At 39.7% G+C, this 11,790-nt stretch overlaps 1 protein-coding gene across 19 annotated transcripts in view; it reads left to right on the forward strand.

Annotated features, from left to right (window-relative positions):
* RGS6 (regulator of G protein signaling 6) overlaps positions 1-11,790 on the forward strand; it is a 625,171-nt gene that overhangs the window by 443,645 nt on the left and 169,736 nt on the right. The window lies entirely within an intron of this gene.

Genomic DNA, 11,790 nt, shown 5'->3' on the forward strand with positions numbered 1-11,790 from the left:
CCCACACCCCCGCCCCAAAAAAGACAAGCAAAAAAATATAAAGTTTCTCCATTTCAGTACTGCTCCCAGGTACCTGGCAGAAGCAAACACATCTCCTGTCTGAAGGAACACACTTTAAATATGGACCTCAAAAATTTCCAGAAAAAAAAAAGCAAAAATCTCTAGAAATGTAAGAGAGCAAGCTAGCATGAGTCAGCAGAAAGCACAAATGGAAGAATCCAACCCATAAAGATTGTGAATGTTGAAATTATCATATATAGACTAGTTGTTAGGTCAGAGCATATGAAATTGTCAATTTTGCAAGTCAAAACTGGTCAATATCTGATATTTCATATATTTTACCTAATATTTTTAAAGAAATAAGGGAAATTGGAAATATCTTGAAGGAATATGCATTGTGTACTCTCAAAAAGGACTAAGAGCTTTGATAAGGAGCCAAATGAAAATTCTAGAAGTGAAAAATATAATAATTGAAATTAGAAACAATAGAAATGTTCAACAGCAGATTTAGCTTAGTTAAAATGAGAAATAATGAACTATGAGATAAAGCAGATGAACGTTCACAGGATATAGTATGGAAAGGCAAACATAGAAGTAGTATAAAAGAAAGATTGCAAAAAAAGTGAGAAATCCCAACACCTAATCAAATTTCCAGAAGGAAATAATAGAAAAATGGGAAGGGTCATTCATCCCCATTTGTTCTATTCCTTCTTGATTTAAAGATACTTTGTTGACAATTTTGCAGAGTTGATTAAAAACTTCAGACCTCAGCTTCTAAAACTCAAGCAAATTCCAAGCAGGACAAAAGAAAATAAATTTATATCTAGCTACACTCATTTCACATTGGAGAAACACAAAAATAAAATCTTCAAAACAACTAGAGAGAAAAAACAGACTGTTTATTCAAAAAAATGACTGACAGGTGACCTTTCATATAAAAATGGGAGATACAGGGCAATGGAAGAAAATCTTCCAAGTGTTTAGGGAAAATAACAGCCACTTAAAGATCTACATGTAATGAAGCTATCTTTCAACAAGAGCACAATTATCATATAAAAATGAAGGGAATGTATTATTAGCATACATTGACCAAAGGAATTTCTATGGAATATACTTCAGAAAGAAGGAAAATTACCCCAGAGAAAGTCTAAGATGCAAAAGGAAATAGTAAGTAAGGGACAGAGTGATTAATCTTAAAAACATGAACTACATAAAACAAAATCAATTATCTTCATTCTAAGTACTCAATAGCCACCTGTGGTCAGGACAGTAATACAACATTCCCATAATTGCAGAAATGTATTATTGGATAATACTGCTATGGATGTTAAGATTTATATCTGTATTAGTTTGCCATTGCTACTATAACAAATTAAATTTAATAACAAAATCATTGAATCAACATGTACTTATTATCTTACAATGCTGGGGTCAGAAGTTCAAAATGAGTCTTATGAGGCTAAAATTAAGGTATTTGGTAGGGCTGTGTTCCCTTCTGGACACTCTCTGAAAAAAATGTGTTTTTCGCCTTTTCCAACTTCTAGAGGATACTCACAGTCCTTGACTTATGACCCCTTTCTCGATTTTCAAATCCAGCAACACCTAGCCAAATCAACCACTGAGTTTTCTGTCTCCCTCTTCCATGTTAAAGAGCCCTTGTAATACACTGGGCCCTCCCATCCCCCCAGATAATCCAGGATAATCTCCTCTACCTCAAGATCCCCAATTACATACGCCAAGCCTCTCTTGTCATATAAGGTAATATATTCATATGCTATGCTATGTTAAATCGCTTCAGTCGTGTCCGACTCTGTGCGACACCAGAGACGGCAGCCCACCAGGCTCCCCCGTCCCTGGGATTCTCCAGGCAAGAACACTGGAGCGGGGTGCCGTTTCCTTCTCCAATGCATGAAAGTGAAAAGTGAAAGTGAAGTCGCTCAGCCGTGTCCGACTCCTAGCGACCCCGTGGACTGCAGTCTTCCAGGCTCCTCCATCCATGGGATTTTCCAGGCAAGAGTACTGGAGTGGGGTGCCATTGCCTTCTCTCCAGGAAAGGAATGTGAATATCTTTGGTGGGGAGGGAACCGTTATTCTACTCGCTACTGCGTTGTGTCTTAAATTTTCTAGGGAACTTCCAGAAGTACAGAAATAGGATATAAACATCTTCTCCTCAGAGAGAGAAGAAAAACCTCAATCCAACAGGCATGAAAAAGGAAACTGTGTGTGTGTGTTTGTGTGTGTATACACACACACACAAACAGAAAAGGCAAATCAAGAAAATACATAATATATGCTAGTGAGAAATTGGTCTAAATGCATGAATAATTGCAATATACATAAATAGTAAGCTCTGCATTTAAAAGAATAGGATTGTGAGACTATATTTTTTTTATAAAGCAAACTATATGCTATTTATAACAGATTTTCCTAAAATACAGTAAAGTGAGAAAAATAGACCAAGTACTAACTAAAAGAAAGCTGGCATGACTATAGTAATATCAGGAAAAAAGTAGAATTTAAGACAAAATAACATAACTAGAAAAAACACAGGTAAGTAAATACAAATAAAAAGTTTTGTTTACCAAAAACATATAAAAATTCTAAATTTGTATATACCTAATAACATCACTTCAGTGTATTTGTTGTTCAGTCACTCATTCATGTCCAACTCTTTGTGACCCCATGGGCTGCAGAATGCCAGGCTTCCCTGTCTGTCACCAACTCCTGGAGCTTGCTCATACTCATGTCCATTGAGTCAGTGATGCCATCCAACCATCTGGCCTTCTGCTGTACCCTTCTCTTCCTGCCTTCAATCTTTCCCAACATTAGGGTCTTTTCTAATGAGTCAGCTCTTCACATCAGGTGGCCAAAGTATTGGAGTTTTAGCTTCAGCATCAGTCCTTCCAATGAATATTCAGAGTTGATTTCCTTTAGGACTGACTGATCTCCTTGCAGTCCAAGGGACTCCCAAGAGTCTTCTCCAACACTACAGCTCAAAAGCATCAATTCTTCAGCATTCAGCTTTCTTTATGGTCCAACTCTCATATCCATACATGACTACTGGAAAAACCATAGCTTTGACTAGATGAACCTGTGTTGGCAAAGTAATGTCTCTGCTTTTTAATACACTGTCTAGGTTTGTCATAACTTTTCTTCCAAGGAGAAAGTGTCTTTGAATTTTGTGGCTGCAGTTACCATCTGCAGTGATTTTGGAGCCCAAGAAAATAAAATCTCTCACATGTTTCCCCATCTATTTGCCATGAAGTGATGGGACCGAATGCTGTAATCTTCTTTTTGTGAATGTTGAGTTTTAAGCCAACTTTTTCACTCTCCTCTTTCACTTTCATCAAGAGGCTCTTTAGTTTTTCTTCACTTCTACAACTTTTTGTAAGAGTGGTATCATCTGCATATCTGAGATTATTGATATTTCACCTGGCAATCTTGATTCCAGCTTGTGCTTCATCCAGCCCAGCATTTCGCATGATGTATCCTGCATATAAGTTAAATAAGCAGGGTGACAATATACAACTTTGACATATTCCTTTCCCAATTTTGAACCAGTCCATTGTCCCATGTCCGGTTCTAACTGTTGCTTCTTGACCTGCATACAAGTTACTCAGGAAGCAGATAAGGTGGTCTGTTATACCCATCTCTTTAAGAATTTTTCACAGTCTCAATGTATGAAACACCAAAAATGATAGACCTGCAAAGAGAAATGAACATATCCCTAATTATGATGGAAAATTCTAATACACCTAAGTATAACTGATTAGATAAGCAAAGAGTAAATGAGAAAGTACCATATAGAAGATTTGAACAGCAAAACGAGCAGGCTTGATCAAATGAATATCTATTTAAAACATAGCCAATAACTCAGAATTCACACAGAAAATGTATTATAAACTAACCCCATGGCTCAACGATAAAGAATCTGCCTGCCTATGCAAGAGACTAAGAAGCATGGATTCGATCCCTGGGTTGGGAAAATCTCCTGGAGAAGGAGATGGTAACCCACTCCATGTGAGATCATATGATATTTGTCTTTCTCTATTTCTCTTAGTATAATGCCCTCAAGGTCCATCCATATTGTCCTACATGATAGGATTTTCACCTTTTTTTGGCTGAATATTATGGCATTGTATATATATGCAAATATACATATGAATATAGACACTATATATATATGTATGAAAAACATTTTCTTTGTTCATTTATTGACCAATGGGGATTCCTTTTATGCATATTTTGATGTTGTTTTACAATGAACTTTTTTAGGTGTTTGCGAGATACCTTATCTATGCATATATTATAGTTACAGCAATATAAAAATTATGTATATATGCACGTGAGCATGTATAGGTTTATGTGGCTAGGAGAGGAGAGAGAGAGAGAGATAGGGATATTTTAAAGGAACATAAAAGTATGTCATGAGATGGAGGTAAATGAGCATGTTTACTTTTAGAAGATGAATTGGACTTTGCTGTGCTTTGGGATTATACCCTGTCTAATCCATCTAACTTTGGGCTTTTAGAAGGCAGGAGACCATTGAAAATCATTCAAGCTTATATATTTCCAAACTGGCCATTCTACTTTGGGTACTGTATACTTCATCCACAGTGTCAAGATTCTGTAAACAAACCTGGAACATGATCCATCTAACTGACTGCTCCCTAGTCATTATCCAGTTATCACCCATTCCACTTACTTTCAACAGGAGATATTCCTGCCTGCAACTGACACCCTCTTTGATAGGTCCCATGTCCAGCTCTAACCAAGACTGTGAAGGAAGTAAGCAGAGTTCATTTTCAAAACCGAGCTCGCACCTATTCCTTCTGTTCTCACACTCCCCAAGGAAGGTCATGACCCCCCCCAGTGGTGAGCCACGGGCGGGTCTGGCTGTAGGAGCCCTCTACTCCAAAGGCAGCCACTGAGGATGTGGGTGTGGGGAAGGGGACACTGTCTGTTATTGTTTTAAAATAATAGTAAAACTGAATGACAATTGTTCTACTTTATACTTTATCTCCAGTTCTAAATAGTGAAGTCACTCAGTCTGTGTCCAGACTCTCTGCAACCCCAGCAACTATAGGCCACCAGACTCCTCTGTCCATGGGATTTTCCAGGAAGGAATACTGGAGTGGGGAGCCAATTCCTTCTCCAGGGTATCTTCCCAACCCAGGATTTGAACTCAAGTTTCCCACATTGCAGGCAAACTTTTTACCATCTGAGCCACCAGGGAAGCCCCACAATTCTAAATACTGTTGGTGTTGTTATATGCCTGTCCACAAAAGTATTTTTTTTGATCTAAGAGTTCTTAATTGTAACACTTACTAATGAATAAAATGATATATGTATGTGTATATATATATATATATGTAAGCTTCAAGTTAGCACATTTTAATACCTCTTCTTAATAACCTTATATTCTACACAGATGTTAATTTAGAGAACCAGGAGTCTTATAACTCCTAGTATACTTAGCAGCAAGCATTCATTGTGAGAGTAAATGTATGACAGTTTGGTATTAGGTACAGTCCATGTCTTAAACCTCGTTTGGCAGTATTGAAATGACTGGTGAAAATAAGCATTGATAGAACAGAGATCGTAAAGATGAAGAAGCAGAACCTAAGTTATTTCTGTCACTCTATGTGACCACTAGGAATTTATCCTTGTATTTAATAATTTTGTATCTGAAAACAGCGAGAACTGTGGAAACTGCAAAGGGTTGTATTTTTCTTTGGTAAATATAAGTTTCGGTTCATGTATGAAATATACACTGAATTTTAGAAGGAGCTCTAATGATCAAATGTATTCTCTTTTTTGTTGTTTTTTGGGTTTTGAAAGTAAAAACACACACAAATCAAGAAATTAGACTTTATATGACAGAATGGTATGCTGCTACTGCTAAGTCACTTCAGTCATGTCCAACTCTGTGCAACCCCATAGACGGCAGCCCACCAGGCTCCGTCGTCCCTGGGATTCTCCAGGCAAGAACACTGAAGTGGTATGATCTAGCCTAAATTGTGCCCTTTGTGGGTGTTTCTGTTTTATTAAAGTTCATTTCCTGGTCATTGTCAGTAAGCAAAGGGTGTTAGAAATGATCTGTTTGGGGTATTTGATACATAGATGTTGCCTGGAATCCTCTTTTCCTTTCCCCTCCCAAGGAGGTCAGTGGGAAATCTAGAGCTTAGGGCAAGAGGAAGAGGGGTGCCTTAACTGGAGGGGACTTGGTTGGATGTTTTTAGGGGAATATTCAACTTGCACATTTTTTTCCAGAACTTGGCCCACCCGAAAGCATACCTTGTTTGCCATTTCGCTTATACGGTTGTCCTTTTCTGTAAACTGAATGATTCAGATCTCCAAGATCTTGTCAAAAACGTACATCAAGCTTGGATGTCATATCCCTCACACCTGTAATTACATCCTCATAGCCATTTCAATGTCATTCTAAATGTTTAGATGTTATCTTAAAAATATGTAAGGGGGTGCCTCACTTTGCAAAATTCTTTCAAGGATGACTCGGGGAGGAAAATCTGAAGACTGCTGTTATAAAATAGTTCTAGCAGACAGGGCACACATTTACGAGATTTCAGCAGCCAGTAGTCAAGTCTCCTCAGTGTTTGTCATGAAAGAATTCTTAAGAAAGAAATTTCAGGCAATTGACATGTATCCCTTCAATCACGCAGTAGCTCTTGGTGAACCAGCCCTTGATAAATGTCTTCTTATTTAATACTCCAAACAACAAAGGAACACATCGCTGTGGGGCCCTTTTGATGAAGGTGAGGCTGGGGGTCAAGGTTCACTCCTGACTCACTCTGCTGGGGGACCCCAGACTGGTTGGTGATGGGCTGAGATTTTCACCCAGTCACCCACTGGCGTCTTCCTCCATTATACTTTTTATTTACAGGGAGGTGAAAATAAAATGTAAAAGGAAGCATGAGTTGGGGATCTGACAAATCTCTGCTGGAATCCTGGTGCTGTCCTTGTGACCCACTGGGTAGAGGCCCCTCGTCTGTAAGATGTCCTGTGTTTAGACCTGGTTTGGACCTTCAACATGATGCTGGACAAAGGATTTCAATGGGACAAGGGGGGAAGACAGCACTGAGCTGCCCTTTAATTTGTAAACGTGGCCCAAATCTCTTTTCAACCTGTCCTCTTTCAGTCATGAGTGATGGTGGAGAAAGTTTCTGTTACGTATTAACCTTTCATTCTGCCGTGGAGAAGCTCCTTGTGAATGTGCTGAAGAATTCGTTTGTGCCAGAGGGCTTGGCAAACCTGGAGAACTTGGTGCTGTCAGATGAGCATTTCCCCTTATGAGAGTAGTCACGGGGTTTTCTTTCTAGGGTCACACCCGTGCAGGCAGCAATGTAAGGAAGCTGACCGGCATCTTGGGCAGCAGGGCTTGCCTGCCTTCTGTTTCCAGTCCTGGCACTGATGGACCCCCTCATGTTTCTGTCTCACTTCCTCCTACCTGAAAATCTTTACAGAGGCCTATCTGATGGCCACCAACTTAAAAAAATTTTTTTTATTTTGTACTGGGGTGTAGCCAGTTAACGGGTGGCTCAGCTGTACGGAATCTGCCTGCAGTTCAGGAGACAGAGAGACATGGGTTTGATCCCAGGGTCAGGAAGATCCCCTGGAGAGGGAAATGGCAGCCCGCTCCAGTATTCATGTAGGATGAAAAAAGAAAGGAACTTAATTTTTGGCTCAAAATTGGCCTAAAACTATAAATATATATATTATATAAATATATATTTATAAAAATGTTTATGAATATATATAAATATATATTTATGAATATATATTATTTATATATATGCCCAAACTGTATAGCCTAAATATAGGGTGAGTCTTCAGGTTTGGCACAGGTTTTGAATTCCAAAAAGTCCTGGTCCTCTTGAGGCAATGTCTTTGTGAACAGCAAATACAGGGAACTTGCCCTATTTGTGACCCACTGAAAAACTCAGAGGAAGGGAATTAGTTTTAATCCAGGGCACATCATGTCTGTAAAGAGAACCCACCCACCACTTTCTAAGCAGGTTGTGGATACACATCGAGACAACATCTCACAATCCTGCCCAAGAGGGAGGTGGTGGCAGTAACATCTTACAGACAAGAGGTCTGTGCCCAGCGGGTCACAAGGGCAGCACCAGGATTCCAGCAGAGGTTTTTCAGATCCCTAACTCATGTTTCCTTTTGCATTTTTACCTCCCTGTAAATAAAAAGTATAATTGAATAAAGGGAAACATTGCCTTTTTACTTAATAATCTCAAACATAAAGCTAATATTCCAATTATCTGAAATTCTATTAATAAAAAAGGCAAAACTATCATGAAAGAAAGCAGATCATCGGTTGCCTAGAGCTACAAATGAAATTGGAAAGCGAATCCATGATGAAGGGGCCCCAGGGAACTCTGTTAAGTTTTGAGAACTTCTTTAGCTTGATTGTGATGGTGGTTATACAATTGTATACAGTTACTGATGTTCGTCAAATGGTATGTTTAAAATAGTGAATTTATGATACAATTATACATATAATTTTTATGCATAAAAAGTTTATAAATTTTTAAAAAGGTATACATGAAGATCATGGCATCTGGTCCCATCACTTCATGGGAAATAGATGGGGAAACAGTGGAAACAGTGTCAGACTTTATTTTTTGGGGCTCCAAAATCACTGCAGATGGTGACTGCAGCCATAAAATTAAAAGATGCTTACTCCTTGGAAGGAAAGTTATGACCAACCTAGATAGCATATTCAAAAGCAGAGACATTACTTTGCCAACAAAGGTCCATCTAGTCAAGGCTATGATTTTTCCAGTGGTCATGTATGGATGTGAGAGTTGGACTGTGAAGAAAACTGTGGTGTTGGAGAAGACTCTTGAGAGTCCCTTGGACTGCAAGGAGATCCAACCAGTCCATTCTGAAGGAGATCAGCCCTGGGATTTCTTTGGAAGGAATGATGCTAAAGCTGAAACTCCAGTACTTTGGCCACCTCATGCGAAGAGTTGACTCATTGGAAAAGACTCTAATGCTGAGAGGGATTGGGGGCAGGAGGAGAAGGGGACGACAGAGGATGAGATGGCTGGATGGCATCACTGACTCGATGGATGTGAGTCTGAGTGAAATCCGGGAGTTGGTGATGGACAGGGAGGCCTGGTGTGCTGCGATTCATGGGATCACAAAGAGTCGGACACGACTGAGCTGAACTGAATACATTTTAATATATACATCTCTTTCTACCCTCCCTCCCCCAAATGTGGGAATGAAAAAAGAATTCTGGTTCCTGGAAACTCATAGAGAGTAAGAACAGTTAAAGATGGCATACTCGTTTGCTCATGCTGCCATAGCCAGGTACCATACGCTAGGTGCTTACACAGTAGAAATGTATTTCCTCACAGTTTGGAGGCGGATGTCGCAGCTCAGGAGGCCTCTCTCCTGACCTTGTGGATGGCCATCTTCTCCCTGTGTCTCCACGTCGTCTCCTTCTGTGTGTGTCTGCGTCTAAATCTCTTCTCAGAAGGACATTATTATATTGGATTTCAGCCCACCCTAATGACCTCATTTTAATTTAACTATCTTTATAAAGTTCCTGTCTCCAAATGCAGTCACATTCTGACATTCTGGGGGTAGGATGTCAACATGCAAATTTGGCAGGAAGGGGACACAGTTCAGCCCACAATAGACAAGGAGTGGTGACCGAGGTCCTTTATTTACTCAACTTGGTCATCTTTGAATTTTTTTTTTTTTTTAACCAGGAGCATGTGTTTATAACTTAAAGAATATATGTGGCAGAAACATTTTACATATGTATTTTTTTTCAAACAAAGCAGAGAAACATACGTATGTATTTTCTTTCAAACAAAGTTGGTAGACTGTGCTCATTGGTCTCCATGATTTATACCTCGTAAACTGTTACCTTCCACACGGATGCCATAACTTGTACAGTCCTTACTTGCAGCTATGCAAGAAATATAGCTTTACTCTTCTGTAACTGAACTTTATTTCTGTGTGAGATGCTTTTTCTCAGAGTGGCATCTGAGTTTGTGGGGGCAGGGGCAGAGTGAGGTCTCCCAATATGGAAGGTGGGCAGCTCTTCTGGACCTTGGCCAGAGTCTGTGGTCATTTCTCCAGGATGGCATCCGTTCGCTAGGCTCCCCCCTTCCTGTCCTCCAAGTCCACGTGTCATTGCTACATCCTCTTTGTCCTAACTCTAAGGCCTCTTCAGTTTTGCCTCTGGAGCTGGACTCCTTAGATTTGCATCCTAGCTCTACTTATTACTGGCTGTGTGTCCTGACCTCTTTACTCAGTCTCTGTATTTCAGTTTATAAATTAGAGCTATTTATAGTAGATACCCACTTCATAAGATTGTGGGGATGATTAAAGGAGTTAATATGTAGCAATATTTAAAACAGCATCTGCTACCTAGTAGGAGCTATATTCCATAAAATGTTTCCAATTGTTTGTACCAGCAGTAGTGATATTTCTTTCTTGCTATTTCATCGCTTCATTGGTCCTTTATTTGGAAGCACACAAAATACCAGATTTACCAGTTAGCTATGAAAACTCTACTGGGAGTCTCGGGCCCATCTGCCAGACACCTTCATTCTGCTCCTGCATCGTGCTGGGAATACAGATTGTGAGGACAGGGGTGCAAAGAGGTGTGGGACCTCACAGATTCACTATATTTCCCTTGAGAGGTTGAGGGATGTGAATTATTTATGTCCCAGATGCCCAAATCTTTGTTCTTTCAACTGTGCAGCTGGGTACCCCTGCCGCTCAGGGGAGGTCGGCCTCTCTGCCTCTTTTCCTTCTCTCCTGGGCCACCAGTCCACACACAGCCTGCTTTTCCTGGGGGCGGGCAAAAAATGAATGGGCTGTTGAGACTCAGACTCAGAGATGCTACTCTTGGTCTGCTGGGTCTGCTGAGTCACTCCCTCCCAAGGCAATAAGTGAGATTTCCCTGACTGTTCCCTGGGGTTAAGGGCAGGCACCAAGTCATAGTGTGGTGAGGGACAATCACTTAAATTGATGTACAGAAATATTCCCCCCAAAAAATACCAGGGAAACTTTGTAAAGGTCCTTCCAGCATCTGAATGTAAGACTATCACCTGTATCCCGCCACCAGATCCCCAGGGCCTGATGCATGGTCCCGAGGATATTAGAAAACTAAGTGTCGTGAGTTATAATCTCCTCGGTGGTATACTTGTTTACTTCCCAAGATCCATCAATAATTATGGCTGCTTTGTATTTTCCTGTCATTTAGACACAAACTGTTTTTTGAGACTCAGGGAGAAAAAATCCCACAACAGAACTCTTTGGATGGCTTGTATTCAAGTTTGAATGCTCTGTGCAAATTATTGAAGCTGAAGCCTATCTCATGTGAATAAAAATCTTGGAGTCACATTAATTAAATGAGTATATTGAATTAATTTTCATAAATTCTTCTGAGTCAATTACACATTCTCAAATTAACAATAAAAGTCAAAGTAGAATTTAAAGTTTGGGTCCAGGGAGAGCACATGCTGAATAAACATACTTGTGTAGTTAAAGACTCAACAGCAGATGGTAGGAACAGCAAAGTGCAGGAAAACTACAAAAAGTTTTCTTAAAAAATTAAATGGGTCCTTAAAATAGATGAATGCTAAACCTCTATTGCTGAATAAAACAGAAGATTTTAAAGGGCCGTGATTCTTAGTGTAGACTGAAGCCTCTCACATCAGCTATGGCAGTGCCTGGACAAGTCCCAAGTATGGATGTGAAGAAAAGGTTTAGTGGGGAAAAGAAAGAGAA

Source organism: Bos javanicus, chromosome 10 (genome assembly GCF_032452875.1).
Source record: "Bos javanicus breed banteng chromosome 10, ARS-OSU_banteng_1.0, whole genome shotgun sequence".
Classification (NCBI taxonomy): Eukaryota; Metazoa; Chordata; class Mammalia; order Artiodactyla; family Bovidae; genus Bos; species Bos javanicus.